Here is an 18,771-nt window from a genome sequence, read left to right as displayed (position 1 = left end):
ACCTGCTAGCAAAGAGTGGCCTGATTGCTCAAATGCAGCTGTTGCCAGCCGCTGCTGTAATTTCTTCTTGCATGTTCCTGTAGCAGGGGCATCTTCATGGGCAGGAATGTCAGAGGTTGCCAAGGTAGCATGGCTGATTTTCAGGGTACCCCAAGCAAACCTGCAAGGGACAAAGAGGAGCACAGTGAAAGAAGAAAGGGAGTCCTCTCAGAACATCTGCAATGCCACTTAACAGAGGCAGTAAGAAGCAGTAATGAGAGATGGAGAAAAGGAAAAACTGGAGTTCTGTCTCACCAGCTTTAAGGTCTGTAAGTAAGATGAGGAAATTTGGTGTGAAATGATAACTTTGGAAAACAGACCTGGTGAAAGGAGGGTAATCAATGCTGCCATATCAGCTTTATAGGAAAGGTGAGAGTGACATTCAGTTGTAAGGGAGTGGTGCTGTACATTTTATAAAGCACAACAGCATAAAAAAATATTATGGGAGAAGAGCAGATCCATGGAACTACTGTGGGCAGAAATCTTGTGCTCTAATGATAATGCAGTGCTAAGATTGTGTTACCAGCCCCCTGCTCAGACCTGAAATAGTGCTCAGGAAATGTGAAATGAGAATAGGGAAGCTGCAAATTCAGTACAGGCAGCAACAGTGAGACATTTCAGCAGGTGCCCTGTAGAGACTGGATAGGTGCCTTTTCATGAGGATGCATCCAGATGTGCAAAGTGGCTGCTTCCCAGAACACCTGGTGCATCCAGAAAGGTGTTACTCTGGATGTGCTCCCGAGTGGTGCACTGGAGCTGCTTGGTAACTAGTGACTGCCATAAGATCACATTGAGCTCTACAGCTGAAGAGAGCAAAATAAACATATGCAGAACATGGCCATTTGATTTTAAGCACAGGAGCTGCAGAACAAGCAGACAACAAACACTTAAAGAATTATTCTAAAAGGCCTATAAGCCTCCTGAGGGCTATTAACAACGCAGGTATTTTAATAAAGTTATCAGAAGCCCCCACATATATCTCAAAGTAAAAAAAAGAGAATACTAAATCACGCTCAGGTGCTTACCTCACTAGATAGAAACCTCAGAGGAGGGCACTGTAACAAAATTGCCAGATGCTGGAAACAGGAAAGCCTGCTCAAATGAACCATAGAGGAAAGTCCTTAAAACATGGCTGGCCAAATGCAAGCAGGAAATTAAAAATCTCATAAAGAACAAGAAAAATGCCTTACAAAAGACTCTCAAGCTGTTGACAAAAAGTTCCTTAGTATATCAAACCCAGGAAATCAGTGAGACTACTTGACAGCAGCAGTGTAACTGGGGACACTCAGTGGAAAGCCTGGGCCAGGGATGGTTAGTGAATTCTTTGTGTTGGTCTCTGCTGTTGAAGGTGCTGGGAAGATCTTTCACAGGAGTTTCTTATTTTCTGTGGGATGATGGTGGTGTGTTTTTTTCCTTTTTATTGTGTTTTGTATTGGTGGTTGTTTGTTTTTCAGCAGGTGAGTCAGAGTAAACAAATCAGCCTGGAGTGAGTATCGAGAAGCTGTGCTGCTGCATCATCCCATCCTTGCAGGAAGCTGGTGGGCTGTCAGTGTAAGTCCTGTCCATAAATTTGGTTCTAGAGGGTAACCTGGGAATTACTAACCAGTGTGTCTGATCTCCATGTGTGGGGGGATAGAATGTAAGAAAATATAGTGCAGAAGGTAACCTCACCCCTGAGGAGTCACAGCTGTACTAATTACCAGAGATTAGGAACAGGCCTGCCCTTAACAGGCCCCAGCTGTGTCCAATAAGGATGAGTGCTATAAAAGAGTGGGTTAGCTGGTTGAGAAGCGAGCTGGAGTGTTTTGTCTGCGCTGTGAAGAAGGAGGAGTCAGTGCTGCGAGGAGCTGCCCATGAGACATCACCGAGAAGGTATGAGAGCTTTACGATAAGATGACAGCATTCATACTTAGTGAGCTGGTACTTTGAAAGAATAACACTATTCAATATGTGGCTAATCATAAGTACCAGGTCCTTGCAATATGAGCCTGTAGCCCAGAAAGCCAGCTGCCTCCTGGGCTGCATCACAAGCAGTGTGGCTGGCAGGCTGAGGGAGGGGATTCTGCCCTCTGCTCTGGGGAGACTCCACCTGCAGTGCTGCATCCCGTTTTGGAGTGCTCAGCACAGAAAAGACATGGACCTCTTGCAGCAGGTACAGATGAGGCCATGAGGCTGATCAGAGAGCTGGAGTACCTGCGTTCTGAAGACAGGCTGGGAGAGTTGGGATTGTTCAGCCTGGAAGTGAAGGCTCTGGGGAGACTTCTTAGCAACATTCCTGTACTCACTGGGAGTTTATAAGAAAGAGGGGCACAGACTTCTTAGCAAGGTGTTGCAACAGGACATGTGGTATTGATTTTAAAGTAGCAGAGGATAGACTGAGACTAGAGATAAGAGCACTGGTGAGGCTGTGCCTTGAGTTCTGTGTCCAGTTCTGGGCCACTCACTTCAAAAAGGATGTGGAGACATTGGAACATGTCCAGCAAAGCACAGCAAGGCTTGAGAGCCATCACTTGTCTGATGGGAAATGGCTGAGGGAGCTGGGCTTGTTGAGTCTTGAGGATGGGAGGCTCAGGGGACCTCACCACTCTCTAAAGCCACATGGAAGAAGGTTGGAGCAAGTTGGAGGCTGGTCTCTTCTGCAGTGAAAGGACGAGAGGAAATGGCCTTAAGTTGAGACGGAAGATTCAGATTAGATACGAGAAATATTTTTTGCTGTTAGGGTAGTTGGGTTGGCCAGGAGATCGTGGAGTCACCACCCTGGAAATGTTTAAGGCACTGGGTAATACAGTTTTGGATCCGGCAGGGAGTAATACAGTTTAGTGGTTACTGGTGGTGGTGCTGGACTGATAGTCAGACTGGGTGATCTTAGAACCATGGTCATCAGGGTTGGAAGAGAATGTTAAGTTAGCACACGTAAGTGGATGGTAGAAAAACTGAATGTACAACTGTTCACACAGTCCTGAAGTCCTTCAGCCCCCAAACAAGGAGACTTGTGAGGAAATTAAGGCCATTATTGCCATTTCTTTTTGAGTCTTGAAGTTTGGGAAGGGAAGAGAGCATAAAGTGGGAACAGGTCTATCAATGTAGGTCTTTAGTTCATCCTCTGTGCATATATTAACTAACAAATAGAGAAACAAAATACAAAGTTGTGCTGCTGGACCTGCAAACTTGAGAGAAATATACTTCCTACTAGTCTCTTCCTTAAATGACTTTTTAAGAAAAAAATCCTGAACACCAGCCAACTTTATTGTAGTGAACTTTATTGCAGCTAATTTTATGTTCTTTTCAGAAATCAAACTCTTGCAAATGAAAGTGATATTTGTGTTGATTCATTGGGACTATGGTGCACTGTGTGCATAAGCTTAATTGCAGAAGTATTGCTACACAAATACTATTAAATATTGACCACAAATATATGAGTTTATAGCTAGAAAGTGTGTTTTTCATTCACTTCTGCTGAAGTAATTTTCTTTCCTTTTCTCCCTTAGGCAGTGGTGTGATTTGTTTATAACATTATATGTGGGTCTGAAAACCACCCGATTGACCAAATAGTTAAAGCAAAATTGACATTACTAGTTATAAGTTTGATACAGAGAATTCTGTTTCTTTTATTAATGTGAGTATCTGTAAAACACCTAGGCAAATCATCAACAGTAAGTCAATCTTCTCTAGCTGTTAGGATTTTGCTTTTCTGTGGAAAAATAAATATAAATAAATTGAATTCAGGGTGTTTTTCAGAGTCTGGGTCTGACTGACTTGCCTGATGTAATGTGAGGTACCCATGGACCTGGTTTCTTTATAACTGTGTTTGTATATATATTTTTTTGTCTTTCATGAGTCTTTCTACTATGAGAAAAAAGTCAAAATCTTGGCTCTTCTAAAGTGAAATTGAAGTTTTTAAAATTAAAACCAAACCAACCAAAAGCAGACAAAGCATCCTCTCTAATGTTTCAAATAAAGTTAAGTTTCATTAAAAGTATGTTGATTCTCTTAAGAGCTTGTGCAAAAAGATACTTTATATGGAAAAGTAGGCAGGATAGATCCTGAATGCTTATAGGACCTTTATACTATCTCTGATGTTCTAGGTAATTTTATGTAAAGCCTCTAAAGTTGCCCTTTGATTACAGTCAATAAGAGGCCAAAACCATTTGTTAGCCAGGATAGACAGTGCTGGGGGATGTGTGTGATGGCTGCACTGCTATTAGATCTGTCTGGTACCTTTGAGGCTCTTGGAAAGATATCTTGTAAAACAGGGAGTAAATAGAAAGTATTGAGCATTAATATGGTCATTTTCCTGGGTGCCCAATAGCCCTCAAGTCATAAAAATGAGTAATAAGTTTTGAAAGAAAATAATTAATACCTACAGTTTCAGAAATTACTCTGTTAATGGATGTTCTCATCAATTAAACTTAATGGTCTGAACAGTGTTATTGATTGCTTTGATGTTTTATCTAAACACACACAAAAAAGGGGAAAAAAAGTGATTTGTTTGATTTTATTTGGTGGCTATTTTCATGCCTGTGTGTAGTGTGAGGAATGCTGAAAGAAAGTTGTATCAGTCTTTCTTTAGTCTGTGAATCTGTTTGCTCATGTAGTATGGCATGAGTGGGCCTGGCTGCTCTGTGCAGGAGAGACTGATAAGATCATTTTAGGGAGATCTAATTATTCCTTGAACTGGAAACTTTCTTCTGCTGCATGGCTGAGGGAAGCTTGCACACATCTTATGTACCTTTACAACCAGTTTATTAAATTAGAGATCTGTGTGACTTGAAGATCAAGTACTGTATTATATGTACTTAGTATCCATAGAGCTTACTTTGACTTCATTATTTACCTGCTAGACTTGATAATTTTTTTAGGAGATACTGGGTAATTCCTTACTTCTCTTTTTTTTCCCCCCCGATTTTGTTAGGTGATCCAATCAGAAAGTGGGTTTGGGTAGTGATAGGTAAGGGGATGATGTGGTGTGGCTGCCTCCTGTGTTTGCTTTGCTGTGTCACTGAGTTTGGGGGCAGGCAAAAGCACCAGTATCAGTGACTGAAGTTTATTCAGTTCATTCATTCTGGTCCACAGACCATGCTAAGGTTGGTTGTCATCTTGTGCACAGGGTTGTAAAGCTACTGGATGGGTAATGGTGACTAAAGCTACAGGAGGTATTTGTAAGCCAAACTTACATGTCAATATATTTATGTGGAGGCATGTTTGTAAATGGTGTATCTTTATCTGTGGTAACAGTGATTCATCATGTGCCTTTTTCCCACCTTTTACTTTATGCCATGTCACCATCTCAAGCTGTTGGTTCCTTCATGTGCAGGAAGGGGCTGGATGTTGCATTTTGATGTTAAACATTACATTTTTATGAACACTGTTATAATCTTTAATCAATTTTAGTTACCTGATTCTTCAATTTCACGTTTTATTCCTGGTTTCTACTGTTACTGCCATTTACTTGGCAGAGACAGGAAGAAGGTGGCTGTTTCGTCTAATTTATAACTTAGAAATTCATTTTGAGAAATAAAAAACATATGCAGCTGATTTCTAGGGTTAACTGTATGGCCCTGACAACTATCTGTCTCTTTCAGGAAATACTTAATAGGCTTAAAATCATGTGGTCTAGACTTTTAGGATTTTTATTTTTTGTTTTTAATTCTGTATTTGGGAATATAGAAGAGAAAGTTAGGACTATAGATTAATTTGACTGTCTCTTTTTTAGTGCATTTGAGAAGTACTTGACAAAGCTTTCTCCTGTATGTATTTAGAGATTGGGTTTTTGGAGTAGAGGCTCTGACAAGTGATGACTTGTGTTGGATATGTTATGCTATCCCTGCTAGAACTGAATTTCCAGGTATTTCCCCACCATTAATTTCCCTGTACTTTTCCATCTGGTATAAAAATCTTGTCCATCCCCTGTCAAGAGACCAAAGTAGAGCAACTGAAACCCCAGCTCTGCTCTGCTGTGACCACAGGGAGGCAGCTGCTGAACTAAGTCAGAGGGTGCTCATGTTCTCCCTGCCAGGAGGTGCAAGAAACACTGAGTGACATCCACTCAGTGATTTCTGGCATTTCTCCTTCCTAAATGCAAGGCTACCTGCCAGCATCTCTTCCTTCTGAGCTATGATGCTGTGCCCTTGTGGCTGTGAATAGTCCCTGGCCTCTGCTCAGTCTTTGTAAAGAGCTGCTTTAGAAACAATACCTTGTTTGCTGCATTCATCTCTGACTTACAGCAGTGACCTTGCTTATATCCACACCTTGTTACAGTTTATTTTCAAAAATCTTTGATCTTCTTTGGTACATCTGTTGGAGGAGCACTAGTCTGCAGACTCATGTATAGGATATAGCAGTTGGCAGCTGAAAATACAGAGCAAGACTGTGCTATCTTGTTCTTGTAATTCAGAGTTAATTCATTACCCTGAAGATTTTACAGCCTGGAAAGGCTTAATTGAGTGGCAGTAACCATAGCCAATGTTTGTCCTTATGCCTTTTGCCCCTGCTCCCAACCCCAAAATATGCTTGATATTGACTTCTCTTTTCTAGTCTGCTGGTGTGGAGGCAGGCTTGGTTGGATTTATTCTTCTGTGATGAGATTAAAAATAATACCAAGTTTTTTTGTCTTGGATGGGAGGTGGCAGAGTTGGAGAAATGGACCATGCCTCTCTATCCCCTCATATAAACCAACAGGGGGTTTACTCTTTTCATAGAAATGAACAAGCACTCAAAACTTTAAACCTTGGAAGCGACATACAGGAAAAATTGTTGTTTATGTGAAGGCTGTTGTGTAAAGAAATAGAAAGGGAGAAAGGTTATGAGTAAACATCTGTGTATGTCTTTTTCTCAGTCTTAATTTGGCAATGATCTGAGCAGATAAGAGTTCATTTTGCTGTAGCTGGGAAAAGTTGGTGTATCATATGTAGTGTATACACAGAAAATGAAATGATACCATGCTTCTCTATTAAGGAGTATAATTTTGTGGTATGAGAAACTGTGTCTATACATTTTATGGTAATGAGATGATTAAAACCTGTGTTAAAGTTGTATTCTGAAATTCACTTCAAAAGTACTTGCAATTAACATAGGAAAAAGTAAAAATTCACTTCTGGAAAGATAATGAGATACTTTGCATTAAAATATGCATTGATCATGGTTAACATCGTGTGCTTTAAGAAGTTAAGAAATTAGAATGCTAAGATTTGCACAAACTTGCTCTTGTTATACAGGATTAAATTTTATTAAGGAGTGGAAGAGTTGGGACTACTTTGGTTATTATTGTAGTTTTTTCCTAAGCATTTTCAGTACACACCACACTCACTTCCATGGGCACAGCTTCCATGCTCACTAAGAACCAAACATGAAGTATTTATTTAAACATTCCTGAACATTTTTAAGAGTCATCAAGTTTAATGAGAAGGTACAGAACTCTGTTGTCTCTACGAGATAATAATTGTCTTCGGTGGAATGAAATGGGTGTTAAGAAGTCATATAAAGATGAAATAACAGGAGGAATCTTGCTAATTAGAATAGATGAGGTTTATCAATATCCATTTATTTAGTGGAATTAAGCAGTCTTTTCTTCTCTTTGGGTTAGTTAATAGTCCCATGTGTATGATACTCCAAATCTTTTTCATTGTGCTTTATTTAATTTCTTCTATTAACCTTCTGAACTTTGCTATACAGGTAAAGGGTATGGAGCTGTAATGTAATGTCTGCTGCTTATGCTATATGTTAAGATGTATTTAGATGATACACTCTTTTCTTCTCAGTGCTACAGGGAAAGACTTTGATCTTCCAGGAATTGTTTTCTGTCAGTAGTTAAGTGCCTTTTGTGTCTGGGTATTCGCTTTTATTTGAGTACACTTAGTCAGAAATAAAACCGTGAACAAATTACTGGAATTTAATCTTTGCAGATGTGGTTTCCTTCTCAATCCTTTGAATATTGTTCTAAAACCATCTGGTACACTTAAATTCACATTTATGTGGAAGCTTTAGAATGAGTATTTTCTGTTAAGGCTATCTCTGAAGCCGACAGTGTTCTTGAAGATGATCTTGTAACTCCTTGCATTGCACCATTGACTGTTTGGAGCATACACCCTAAGGCTCATGCTGATGATTTTAACTCCTATTACTATTGATTCCAGAAATCCAGTGAAACTGCGCAATACATTTTTTTTTTCTGTTTCCATCTATTATAATATCCATGTTTGTAAACAAACCTTCAGGATGGAGCAGATTTTTTTCCTAAGAGTCTCTCCTGTTCAAAAGTCTGAATCAAAACCAGCTTGTCATATTGACTAAGAGATAAATTTGATGTTGCCTGGTCCATCTCCTTATACAGACACATTTTGACACAGTGTATTTGAGTGCTAATAATGACATTAGAAGATGTTGGAAAGAGATCTAATTTGGCATGCAGGAGTGACTTTGCTGTCATCTCCTATTTTCTGCACAATTGACAGCAGATACTTGGGGCTGAATTTTTCTTTCAGGTCAGATTTCCAAGGCATGAGGCTGTCTGTTAGAAACAGATAAGACCAAAACCAATACGGAAGTACTTGTTGGAAGTGTCAGCAGTGCTGAGGATTTAAAAAGAGTGCTTCAGTTTTCTGTTTATGACATGACACAACAACACATATTTCACTAGCAATAAAATCCAACCAACAATCCCCTGCCAGTTCTTACAATTTCTCACTGGGAAGATTTTGTATTAGTAGTCTCATCTGGGAAGAACAAAATTTTTTTTCAACCAATATATCTATTTTGTCACACTCCCTAGCTAGTACTGTCAAATTATTTTTCAAGAAATCGAAGTAGGTGTAAATGCCCTCACGATCCAAAATGCTTTCAAGTTTTCACTGTCAGACAAAAAAAATTTATATCTGTACTTAATTTTTAGTGTGCAAGACACTGAAAGAGTGCATGAAAACATTATCTGAGGTAAAACCAAAACAATATGCTTTCAAATATTTCCATACATGTTTCATACACTGTTGTTTCTCAAACAGCCCATTTAATATCCCACCTCTTCCCTTCAGCAAAAATAAGTGGGCTACTTATACATTCCTGTTGGTGAATGTTACTGTCTAAAACTTCCCTCAAAGAGCACCAGTGAAGAACAGCTCCTACCCAGTCTGCAATCTGAAGAGTGACCAGTTCTGCAGTGGGGCAGGTGCTGTGAATGTCAGGTCAGCCTCTTAGTTGGGGAATTTGTTGTGTGAAAGTGGATTTCTGCTCTCTGGAATAATACTCTTCTTTGAATTCCCCTGTCCTGACTAATTGCTGTAATTAATTTTAATAGTTTGTGATCAATCTCAATTCTTCATTAAAAATGGTAATGAAAATACTCAAAAGAAATTCTGAAAGTTTTGGGGTGAAATAGTGTTTTCACCACATTTGCTAGGGTGTTCCCAAAATCCAAGAGAATATATATATATACACACACATATATATTTTTTTTTTCATCAGACGGGGGAAGAGAGAACTATAGTTTAATCTAGTGAACAGTTTTGCGTCTCAGTTCTTTGTGTGCCAGATCAGGCTGTGAAAAATAGCAAAACTATTTTGAGATTTTTAATAAACAATCCAGGAAATTGGAAGTTTTCATTTTGACAGTTTCAAGATGAAGTGCTTTAACTTTAATATCAAAAATAATTTTTCATCTTTAAGCATCTTTTTAAAAGAGGCAGAAAGCAATTTCATGTGGAGATGACTGATCTTGATCATGGGTGATGTCATGTCCCGTTGGATTAACAGTGCAGGGAAAGTAGCTTGGCTGCCACTGAAGATACACTTGCTCTGTAAAAAGTAGAAATTTTCTTGTTTGGGGTTGTAATGAAACGTGTTTCATAATTATCTAAGAGTAGAAAGGAAATAAAAGGAAAAACTTTATATGGAGTTACCTGGATTACCTGTTCTGCAAGCTGCTGAGCACATAAGGAGTGGAGCATCTTCCCCAGCAGGAAGGAGGATACTTGCCCCTCTGTGCTGGTCAGTAGACCTCAGCCCCAGATTAGAGTAAATCTGATTGATGATGGTTTTTAAATGTGAGACCTGAAGCTGAATTATGCATAATATGATGGTTAATTTTTCTCCAACTCTAGTTAAAAGTGTTCTGAGTTTTCTTTCCAAAAAAGGCATTTTTGTAATGAGTTGTCAACAAGTAACACTATGGGTAGTGGTCGATGTATATCCAGCTACAAGATCAAATTCCTATATGAATATCTAGTGAAATAGAAAATATATATTTATACTTTAGTGGTAAAATGCATTATGGGAACACTGACATATGTTTTTTACTAAGCCAATATTTTGAACTGATAAGTGATTGTCATCTACTAAAATGGCACCAAAAGAACAAAGACCACAAAGCTAATGCCACAATGAGATATCATCTTACAAACCTGTAAATTTTAATTCCCTGTGTTATTAGAGAAGATAGCATGAGCATGTTAAATATTGTCTCATTTCATGAGAAGGAATTAAAATAGTTTAGAAATAATTTTCCCATAAACACGGAGTATGTGATCAGCTTACTCCAGGAATAGCTAAAACGAAGTGCATGGCATACGGCAAAGATGAGATATAAATTGTCTGAATTATTATTTTAGTTTATTTTTGTTTGTAATAAAACTTAATTTCTTTTCCAAACGTATATTTACAGGCTTTTTTTGCTTCTGCTACCTTGCCTGTAATAATTTTTACACCGTGCTGTATAAGGCAAGTACCACCATAGCCAGTGATTGGACTTGCAGTAAAAATAAAACACTGTCCCTATTCACAGGGCTGTGGTGAGCTGAAACCACCCCTATGTGTGCTCTGCTGGTCTCAGTCAAGCTCCCAGAGTCTCCAGGAAGAACAGCCTGCTCCAAATCCTCATTATTCAACGCGCTGAACAACGTCCTGTGAATTGCCCAGGTTGCCCAAGGGGCTTGTGCTGTGGCTGGGCCCTGCCCTGTGTGCCTCCAGCACCTGGCACAGGTGGGAGCCAGGGGCTCAGCGCTGCCCTGCCTGGGGAACTGAAATCCTGCCCGTGTTCTGCGAGAGTGGAAGGCCCCGGGTGCTTCCCCTCTTCTCTCTCTTCCCTCTCTTTCCTTTCTGCACATTGCATACTCCCGTGTGGGGAATGCCGGGGAGGTTTGGAGGGTCTAGGTACTACTTTTGTGGAGATATGTTGAAAAGTTGTATAGATAGCACTGTAATATTGCCAAGTAATATCTAAGCAATGCAAACCTGTATTGCTTGGGTATTACTTGGTAACCTTTGAAAGTTTCGATGGGAACTTACTGCTGGTCTTAGTATTTTGATGCCTAGATACTTGTTATGTGGATGCCCTAAACTTTCTGTCTATAATAAGACCATTAATTCTTTTGATATTTTGCTTTTTACAAGACTATTATGACTTGAACTGCTTTTCTCATGACTCATGAGAATGGCAATTGGTAACCCACTAATATTTCTGCCCACAAGGGTTTGTAATTTCAGAAGTAATCACTTCATGGCTGATGTAAATTTTGTAATGAGAAATACTAGATTTATGACTGCAGGATTTCTCACAGACTGTTTTATTGCTTAGAGGAATTGCTTTCTCTGTTGGGAAAATCCATCATTAGATGTCTGCCTCAAATGTTTTGTGGGCGGTTTATGCTTTGAGAATGCTAATGCAATCATTGAAACAATAATGATGATTTGAGATAGTATAATTGTTCCCCTTCCTTCACTCCAGACACAGAATGAGCTGCAAGTGAAGCTAGGTGTGGGTTTGTAAGGGGACTTTACAGCCAGGATGTGAGTAATTGCAATATCTGGTCATTGGATTCTTGCCCCACCTTTTATGGTCAGTGCACTTTCCTGAAATAGGTAACAGATTTCCATACTTAGAAGCTGAGAAGGGTTGTTAGGAAGAGTGCAGGATTAGTCACAGTGATGATAAGTGATTTTGAAGAAGGTCTTTGCTGATGCATTTTTGCACTGAACCTCTCTAGGTAAAAGTACTGCTTGCCTGTGGGACTGATACCCTTGGGCAAAATGTTGGAGGGAGTAAGTCTTTGCAGTTCCTAATGAAGCTCAGGCCTCAAAGATGGGCATTTCCCAACCTGCTGGAATTGGGATGTTTCTGAACATGCCTGCTGGATGACAAAATTTTGGGACCTCCTAAGTTTTTGTGATAAAAACCTTGGCATTCCCAAGGTTAGTTGATGTAGGCTGTGAGGATTAAAGTTCTGTTTTGAAATACAAAATATGGGTATCTAAGACTGAAATCTGTGACCAAGGTTTGCTGTAGGCAACTTCTAAGCTTTGTGTTAAAATTTAATATAGTTTTGCCAGCTCTATGCCCATAGAACATCTCCACAGAGAAACTGCTTCTGTCAGCAAGGTCTTTCCTTCATGGGTTGGTGTCCATAAAAAGAAATAGAAAAGAGTGAGAATGATCTTAGAAACATCATGCACCACCATGTAACCTCTAAAATATATATATCTTTATATATATATATTTCTCAAATATATTTTTCTATATGTGCTTTAGCAATGCTAAAGGCATCTATTTCCTGGAGTGTGGACAGCAGGGTAGAGAAGAAGGTGGGAACCTATCTTTGAGTCACTATTCCCTTTGCATCCTGCTGTATCTCATTTTGCCCCAATGCCTGCTTTTAAGGACCCAACTGAAGCCCTTCACTGCTTCTGTGAAGCTGCATTGTTGCATGGATTAGCATTTCTTTTCATTTCTGCTTTCTGTGTGCAATAGGTGTATTCTGGGTGGAAACATGTGCTACTGGAGAATCACCTGTGATGTATTGGAGTTTCAATTCTTTGTCTGATTTAGCATATTTTTGCTTTTTAATGTAATTCATTTCTGCACTGCTGATCTTATTCTGTATTGAAACAGCACATTTGTGCATGATTCAAGTTCATTTCTGGAAACCAGTTTCAATAACTTTCATTTATTTAAACTATTAAAATAGTTTAAAGTACAGAGAACAGTACCACTCGCTTTCTATTTAAATTGCAGCTCTAACGGTTGAAATAGCCTTGAAATAAAGTATCTTGGGTTCTGCTTGACCTGATTCAATATAACACTTAAAAAGTAGAAGTACTGAAAAGATAGTCAGATGCATTCCCTATTTGGCTCAGGCTATTGAAATGGCAAGGGTATGAGTTTGCCATAGCTATTAATATGATATTAATCCAGGGTATATTATATATTGCTTTAAAGTCTTATCAGGAGGACTGGATATCCTTTTGTAATGTGTTCTTTTGCTTTTTCTATACACTGATATTTTGTAGATGAGCCATTGCTCAATAAGTGAAGTATAAATGGTTCTTCTTATATGATCAAGTATGATGTTATTGAACGCCTTACAAAGAGGCTGTATCCTCTGCACATTAAGATTGAGTCTGGTGCTTATTACAAAATCCAGACTTTTCAGATGCTAAATACATGCTCTATCTTACAAGCTAAAAATGGTAAACTCCTGACAGTTTTGGGCTGTTGAGGCTAAATGACTCTCTTATGTCCATCTTTCTTTCTTTTGTCCTTCTGGTTTCAGTTTAGGCCCTAGTCCTTAGCAGTAGGAAATATCTCTGTGGATCCAGATGGCTAGAAAGTAGCAATGCCATTACAGTCTCCAATTTTCTGAATCAGGGCATTTGTTATTTTGACTTTTCCTATAGAATATCACTGTAAAAATATTAGTTTTTGGCATGGTGATAGCTTATTTTGTGTATTTGATTTGCTGTAGAAACTTTCATTGGTTGTTTTTAGGCTGTTGGAGATGTGTACTATAGCTTCACACTACTGAAATTTGCTTCTACCTTTGTTTTTTGTAGGTGGGTTTTCAGATGCACCAAGGAAACTTTTAAAATCATCTATATGTACAATTGTTTCTGTGATATCTCCTTCATTCCATGTAAGTAAATAGTTCAAGAATGTCTTGGTTTGTTTCTTGTCTTCTGGTGAGAATCTTGCAAGAAAACTGCATGAAAACCAAAAAACTTTAAACTCTCTTGTCTGCTTTTATGAGTAGTCTGTCTCTTTCTGTACTCTAATTTTTCATAATTTATTTTTATAAGAAGTTGTTCTGCACCCGGTTTATCAATTTGTTGGCAGTGCGTTGATAAGAACTTTATTTCCATGGCTTTGTCTCTCTGAGATAATTAAAAGTTCCACTCCTGTGTTCCTGCACTCAGTTCATTCAGTTCAGCACATTGGCTGCAGAGGCACCGTTTAGTCCTTCACCCTGTCCAGTGTTCAGCTTCCCATGTATCAAGATTAATAATAACAATAATAATAATCAGAGAGCTCATACATAGAGGGAGGGAGGTATTGATTGCCATTAAAATGTTGGGTCTTGTCTTAAACAATCTAGTTTTGCTCCTTATCATCACAGCACCTAATTGAATTTGAGTGGATAAAATTATTTCTAGGCTACATGTGGTGCATGATGGTGCACCAGTGCCCTTACTTGTTTAAATATATGAGCCCTCTGAAATAGGGAACACTAAAAAAATTAGTGGAGTGACAAGAAAAATGATATTATTTTGGAAGGAATGCAGATACCCTTTAAAAAAGAGAAAGAAAATAGAGAAGGAAAAAGCTAATAAGCATGGGTAGTGGAACTGTTTTATAAAGGATTCATAAAAGAGGTCATGAAAAGCAAATCTGCTTTGATTTAAAAAAAAAAAAAGTTTAAAGTATGGAAAGTGAGATGTATGCAGATTAGATTGTTCCTGAAAGAGATTATTAAATACAAGTGTCACTTGGTTTTATTTGGTTAGGTTAGTCACAAAATTGACTGCATAGCTATCTATGGAACTTGCTGAAAAAGCAGGAGAACTTCATAAACCTTTCCCTAGGCCACTCATTTTCCACAAATTTTGTAGTTTCTGCGTGTGTGAGGAAAAATATTCTTTTGATCTACATCTTAATTCATGCACCAATAATTCCAGAACAAAGATGAAAAACATATTTGAATCTGAATTGGAAAAAAATAGTTCTATTGTAATGTAAGAAAACTTGGTGGAACTACCACTAAGAGGAGCATAAACAATGTGCAGCAGATGTAGTTTAATACAAAAATAAATAAAAATAATATTATGTACTTTTCAGGTTTGGGTTGGAGCCTTTTCTGTGAATTGCAAATTATATTTCAGTGATTGTTAATAATGCAAGTTTGTTATTGGTACATTAGTGCATATTTATTGCATCCATACAAGTAGGAAACAGGTACAGAGTTGTCAGAACTGACAAACACAGAATTGAAGCTGTGTTGTGAAATGAAATAAAGCTTGAATTCAGCCTACAAGTTAAATTGTTTTTGCAAAAGTCAGCAAAACATGAGCTTATTTCATGGATAAACTGAACCTTATGTTGACTGAGTCCTTTTTCAAAATTATTTTGAAATAATTGCACTGCAAAACCTTCTCCTTTCTGCAAGAGGTGTTAATAAATATGCACCCAACTTTAAGATATGTTAACCAAATTTAAGATATGTCAACCAAATTTAAGATATGTTAGGGAGAAAAAAGTAGTTGGATTTTTAGTAACAGTAATTTGAAAACCCTTCTCCCTGCTATGGTCTTTGCATCCCTTGTTAGCACATGCAGATTCCAGCTCTTCCTTGTACAGACAGCAGCTAAGGCCACTCCATTGCACTTACACATTTCCTTTTTTAAAGATTAGCGTGTAAAAGCTGGGCAGAAACACACCACAACGTTAAATCTGCACGTGTTGTCTTATTTTGAAACTGGTGGAAAATTGAAAAAATATCCCAAACCAACACAAACCTAATAAAATGAAACAACCCACTTGCAAATAAATGTTGGGTGACTCCTTTGCTCTCCATCTCCAAAGAGAGGATTTCAGCCACATGCCAGTGGTTGTGTGAGTGTTTCAGAGCAGACCTGGAGAATGAAAATCAGATCTCTTTGTCTAAGCCAGGTTGTCCTTTCTTCTTTTGAAATGGACCTGCATATACCTCATAGTTTGGATACTGCCAGTAATTGTTACAGGTAAAATGCTTATTAGTTTTCCTATCAACCACATCTCTCTTTGCCAGTACTCACTTGGACAAGGTGAATTCTCTTTTCTTCATTAATTACGTAGGTGATCAGTGAGAGAGCAGAGTTGTGTGGAGGTGGAGAGAAGCGGGGGAAGTTGTGGAACATGAATTCACAAGTTTGGCCTGAAAAAGATATGTGTCTTGATACACAGCTGACAATGTTTCTTGTCCCATTTGCAGTTTGGACAAATTTGTCTCCTTTGCCATGCTCTCTACAGTCTTAAGGAGGAGGCTGGACAGCAGACATCTTTAACATCACAGGAATATTTCTCAAAGGCAGCAGTTGAAATGATCTAACCCTGAATATGTTTAAGGCTAAATTGTGCATATTTATCCTTAGTTGAAAAGGATCATTAGATTATGCCTATGCTCATATGAAATTGATAGTAACATGTGCAATGAGCCTGTCCTCTCTTTTATGGCATTACAGACTTGAGTATTTTACACATAAATAGGGCAAGATGTGAAACAGAGTGCATACTGCTTTGGGCTGGGAGACATGGACCATAAATCAGGATATGTATGCATAATTACAAGGTATCAGAACAAGTCTCAAGGGTATTTTTAGCACTATAAAATGTTGGATAGACCTGTTCTCCTACAGAACATTATCCTTCTCATTTCTTCACTCCTAGGTACCAAACAGTTTTGTTGGCCAGGTTACTTGAAATGGTAGCAGTGTGATAAATGGCAGCTGCAAGAGTATATTGTGTTTAATTGCACAATCAGAGTTTAAAACTTCTGATTACATTGTGCAAAGGCTCTCAACTAATTTTCTGAAAATGTCTCCAGGGTTAAACACTTTAACTAACATTTGGATGTGAAAACCAAAGGCTTAATTTTTTTTTTTTTCCTGCTGATGTGAAATATTTTGGGAGGATAGAATCACAGAACCATTAGGATGGAGAAATCCTCTATGGTCTGACTATTAACCCAACACTGCCAAGACCACCACTAAACCATGTCCTTCAGTGCTATATCTACCCACCTTTTAAATCCCTCCAGGGATGGTAACACATCTGCTTCCTTGGGCAGCCTGTTCCAGTGCTTGGCAACCCTTTCAGTGAAGAACTTTTCCCTAATAACCAGTCTGAACCTCACCTGATGCAAATTGAGGCATTTCCTCTCATGCTACTGCTTCTTTTCCAGGACTGGCCCCACTTTGCTGCAGCCTCTTTTCAGGCAGTTTTAGAGAGTAAGGTCTTCCTCAGCCTCCTTTTCTCCTGACTAAGCGGCCTCAGCACCCTCAGCTGTAAATTCTTGGCTGCCACTTCAGGATCTACTTGAAAGCCATCAATGAATACCTGGTGTTCAGAATCTGAGTGACACAGACTTTTTCATGCAGGAGTGTCTTGGGCAAAATTCTCATTTCCATGCATGTAAAATGACAGCAGCAAAAACAAAAAATGAAGGAGGAGTGAGATGAATTAGAAATGTCCCGTCTGCTTGTATTGTCCACTTGAACTACCATTGTCTGAGGTGACAGGAGGGAGGAAAGTGGAAAACAAACCATCTCTAAAATTAAAAAGTGTGAGAAGCATCTCAGTGGTAAGAAAAGCTGTGCTTTTTTCTTTTTCACGTAATGGAAGCTTCTGTGCAGCTTGAGAGTGTGTATTCCCCATTGCAGCAGAGTTCACGCTTAGGAGTTTAGTTAGAACTTTTATGTGATTATTTTGCCTAAGATCAGATTTTAATCCTGCAGTTTAGTTAGAATTGAGGCTTAGATTCAAACAGAAGGGGGGTTGTTTGTTTTTTTCTGCATCACCTGGCACTAAATCTCTAACTCTGCTCCCAGTGTAATGAATCCAGATTCAGTTCTCCCTAGTTGTTCAGCTGTGTTTAAGTCCTGTGCCATCCCCTGTACTCTCCTACATTTGCACAAAGTCAAAGCAGCATTCTTATAAGGCCCTAAAAAGCAGTTATGCCATGTAATTTTCATAAGTGACTAACGAGATTGGTTGAGCTGCCTCTGGTGTCATTCCTGTCTTGGTGTAAAAAGAAGCACCTTGGATGGCAGGATGTTTTCAAATGGGTGCAGTGCTAAGAGGCGATGGAAGAACAGAGCTACCAAGCTGTCTCCTTTTTCCTTGAGGAAGATAGAGAGACATCTGAGATAATAGGTATGAGAGATCTTATCCATTTTGTGGAAGAGGATCTGGAAGAAAAAAATTCTGCTGTGCTTTTGCCATGAAACTCTCCACTGCTGCTGTAACACCTGTAATCTTCTCAGTGAGTTTCTGAATATGAATAACTTGCCATCCCTTTCTTAAATGCTTATTTTTCTGAAAGTGAAGATACAAATGTCTTTTAATGTGCTTTGAAGATTCAAAAGGAAAGACCTCTGCACTGATCTAATTCTCTGAAAGCCCCTTATTGTGATATACTACTAGCTTTTGTGGAGCAACTAGCTGTCATTTAGCTTGATTCAGCTAATTTATTCATATCAATTAATTGGATAATGAGCCATAGACAGGCTTTCGGTATCTGAAAACTACTATCTTCCTTTTGCCATTCCCCGCAGGAGAAAATAGAATATAAAATTTCCCCAAATATTCAAAAACCATATTTTTATTTTAATAAAATTGCCACAATGTTACATGTCTTTGATGTTCAATATTATCTTCAAATCAATTTTGACATTCTTCTTCCCTTATTTGTGCTGCATAAGGATGTTCTCCTGTCTTAA

The 18,771-nt window shown here is 38.6% G+C and overlaps 1 long non-coding RNA gene across 1 annotated transcript in view; it reads left to right on the top strand.

Annotated features, from left to right (window-relative positions):
- Window positions 1–1,839: 1,839 nt before the first annotated feature.
- LOC131560304 (uncharacterized) overlaps window positions 1,840–18,771 on the top strand; it is a 34,212-nt gene continuing 17,280 nt past the window's right edge. The window contains exons 1-2 of the long non-coding RNA XR_009274946.1: window positions 1,840–1,911; window positions 13,855–13,934. This is a non-coding gene — a long non-coding RNA (uncharacterized LOC131560304). The remainder of the gene's footprint in view (window positions 1,912–13,854; window positions 13,935–18,771) is intronic.

The sequence above is a fragment of the Ammospiza caudacuta genome, chromosome 7 (genome assembly GCF_027887145.1).
Source record: "Ammospiza caudacuta isolate bAmmCau1 chromosome 7, bAmmCau1.pri, whole genome shotgun sequence".
Classification (NCBI taxonomy): Eukaryota; Metazoa; Chordata; class Aves; order Passeriformes; family Passerellidae; genus Ammospiza; species Ammospiza caudacuta.
The sequence above is the reverse complement of the archived record's forward strand: the minus strand, read 5'-3'. Positions and strand labels throughout refer to the sequence as shown.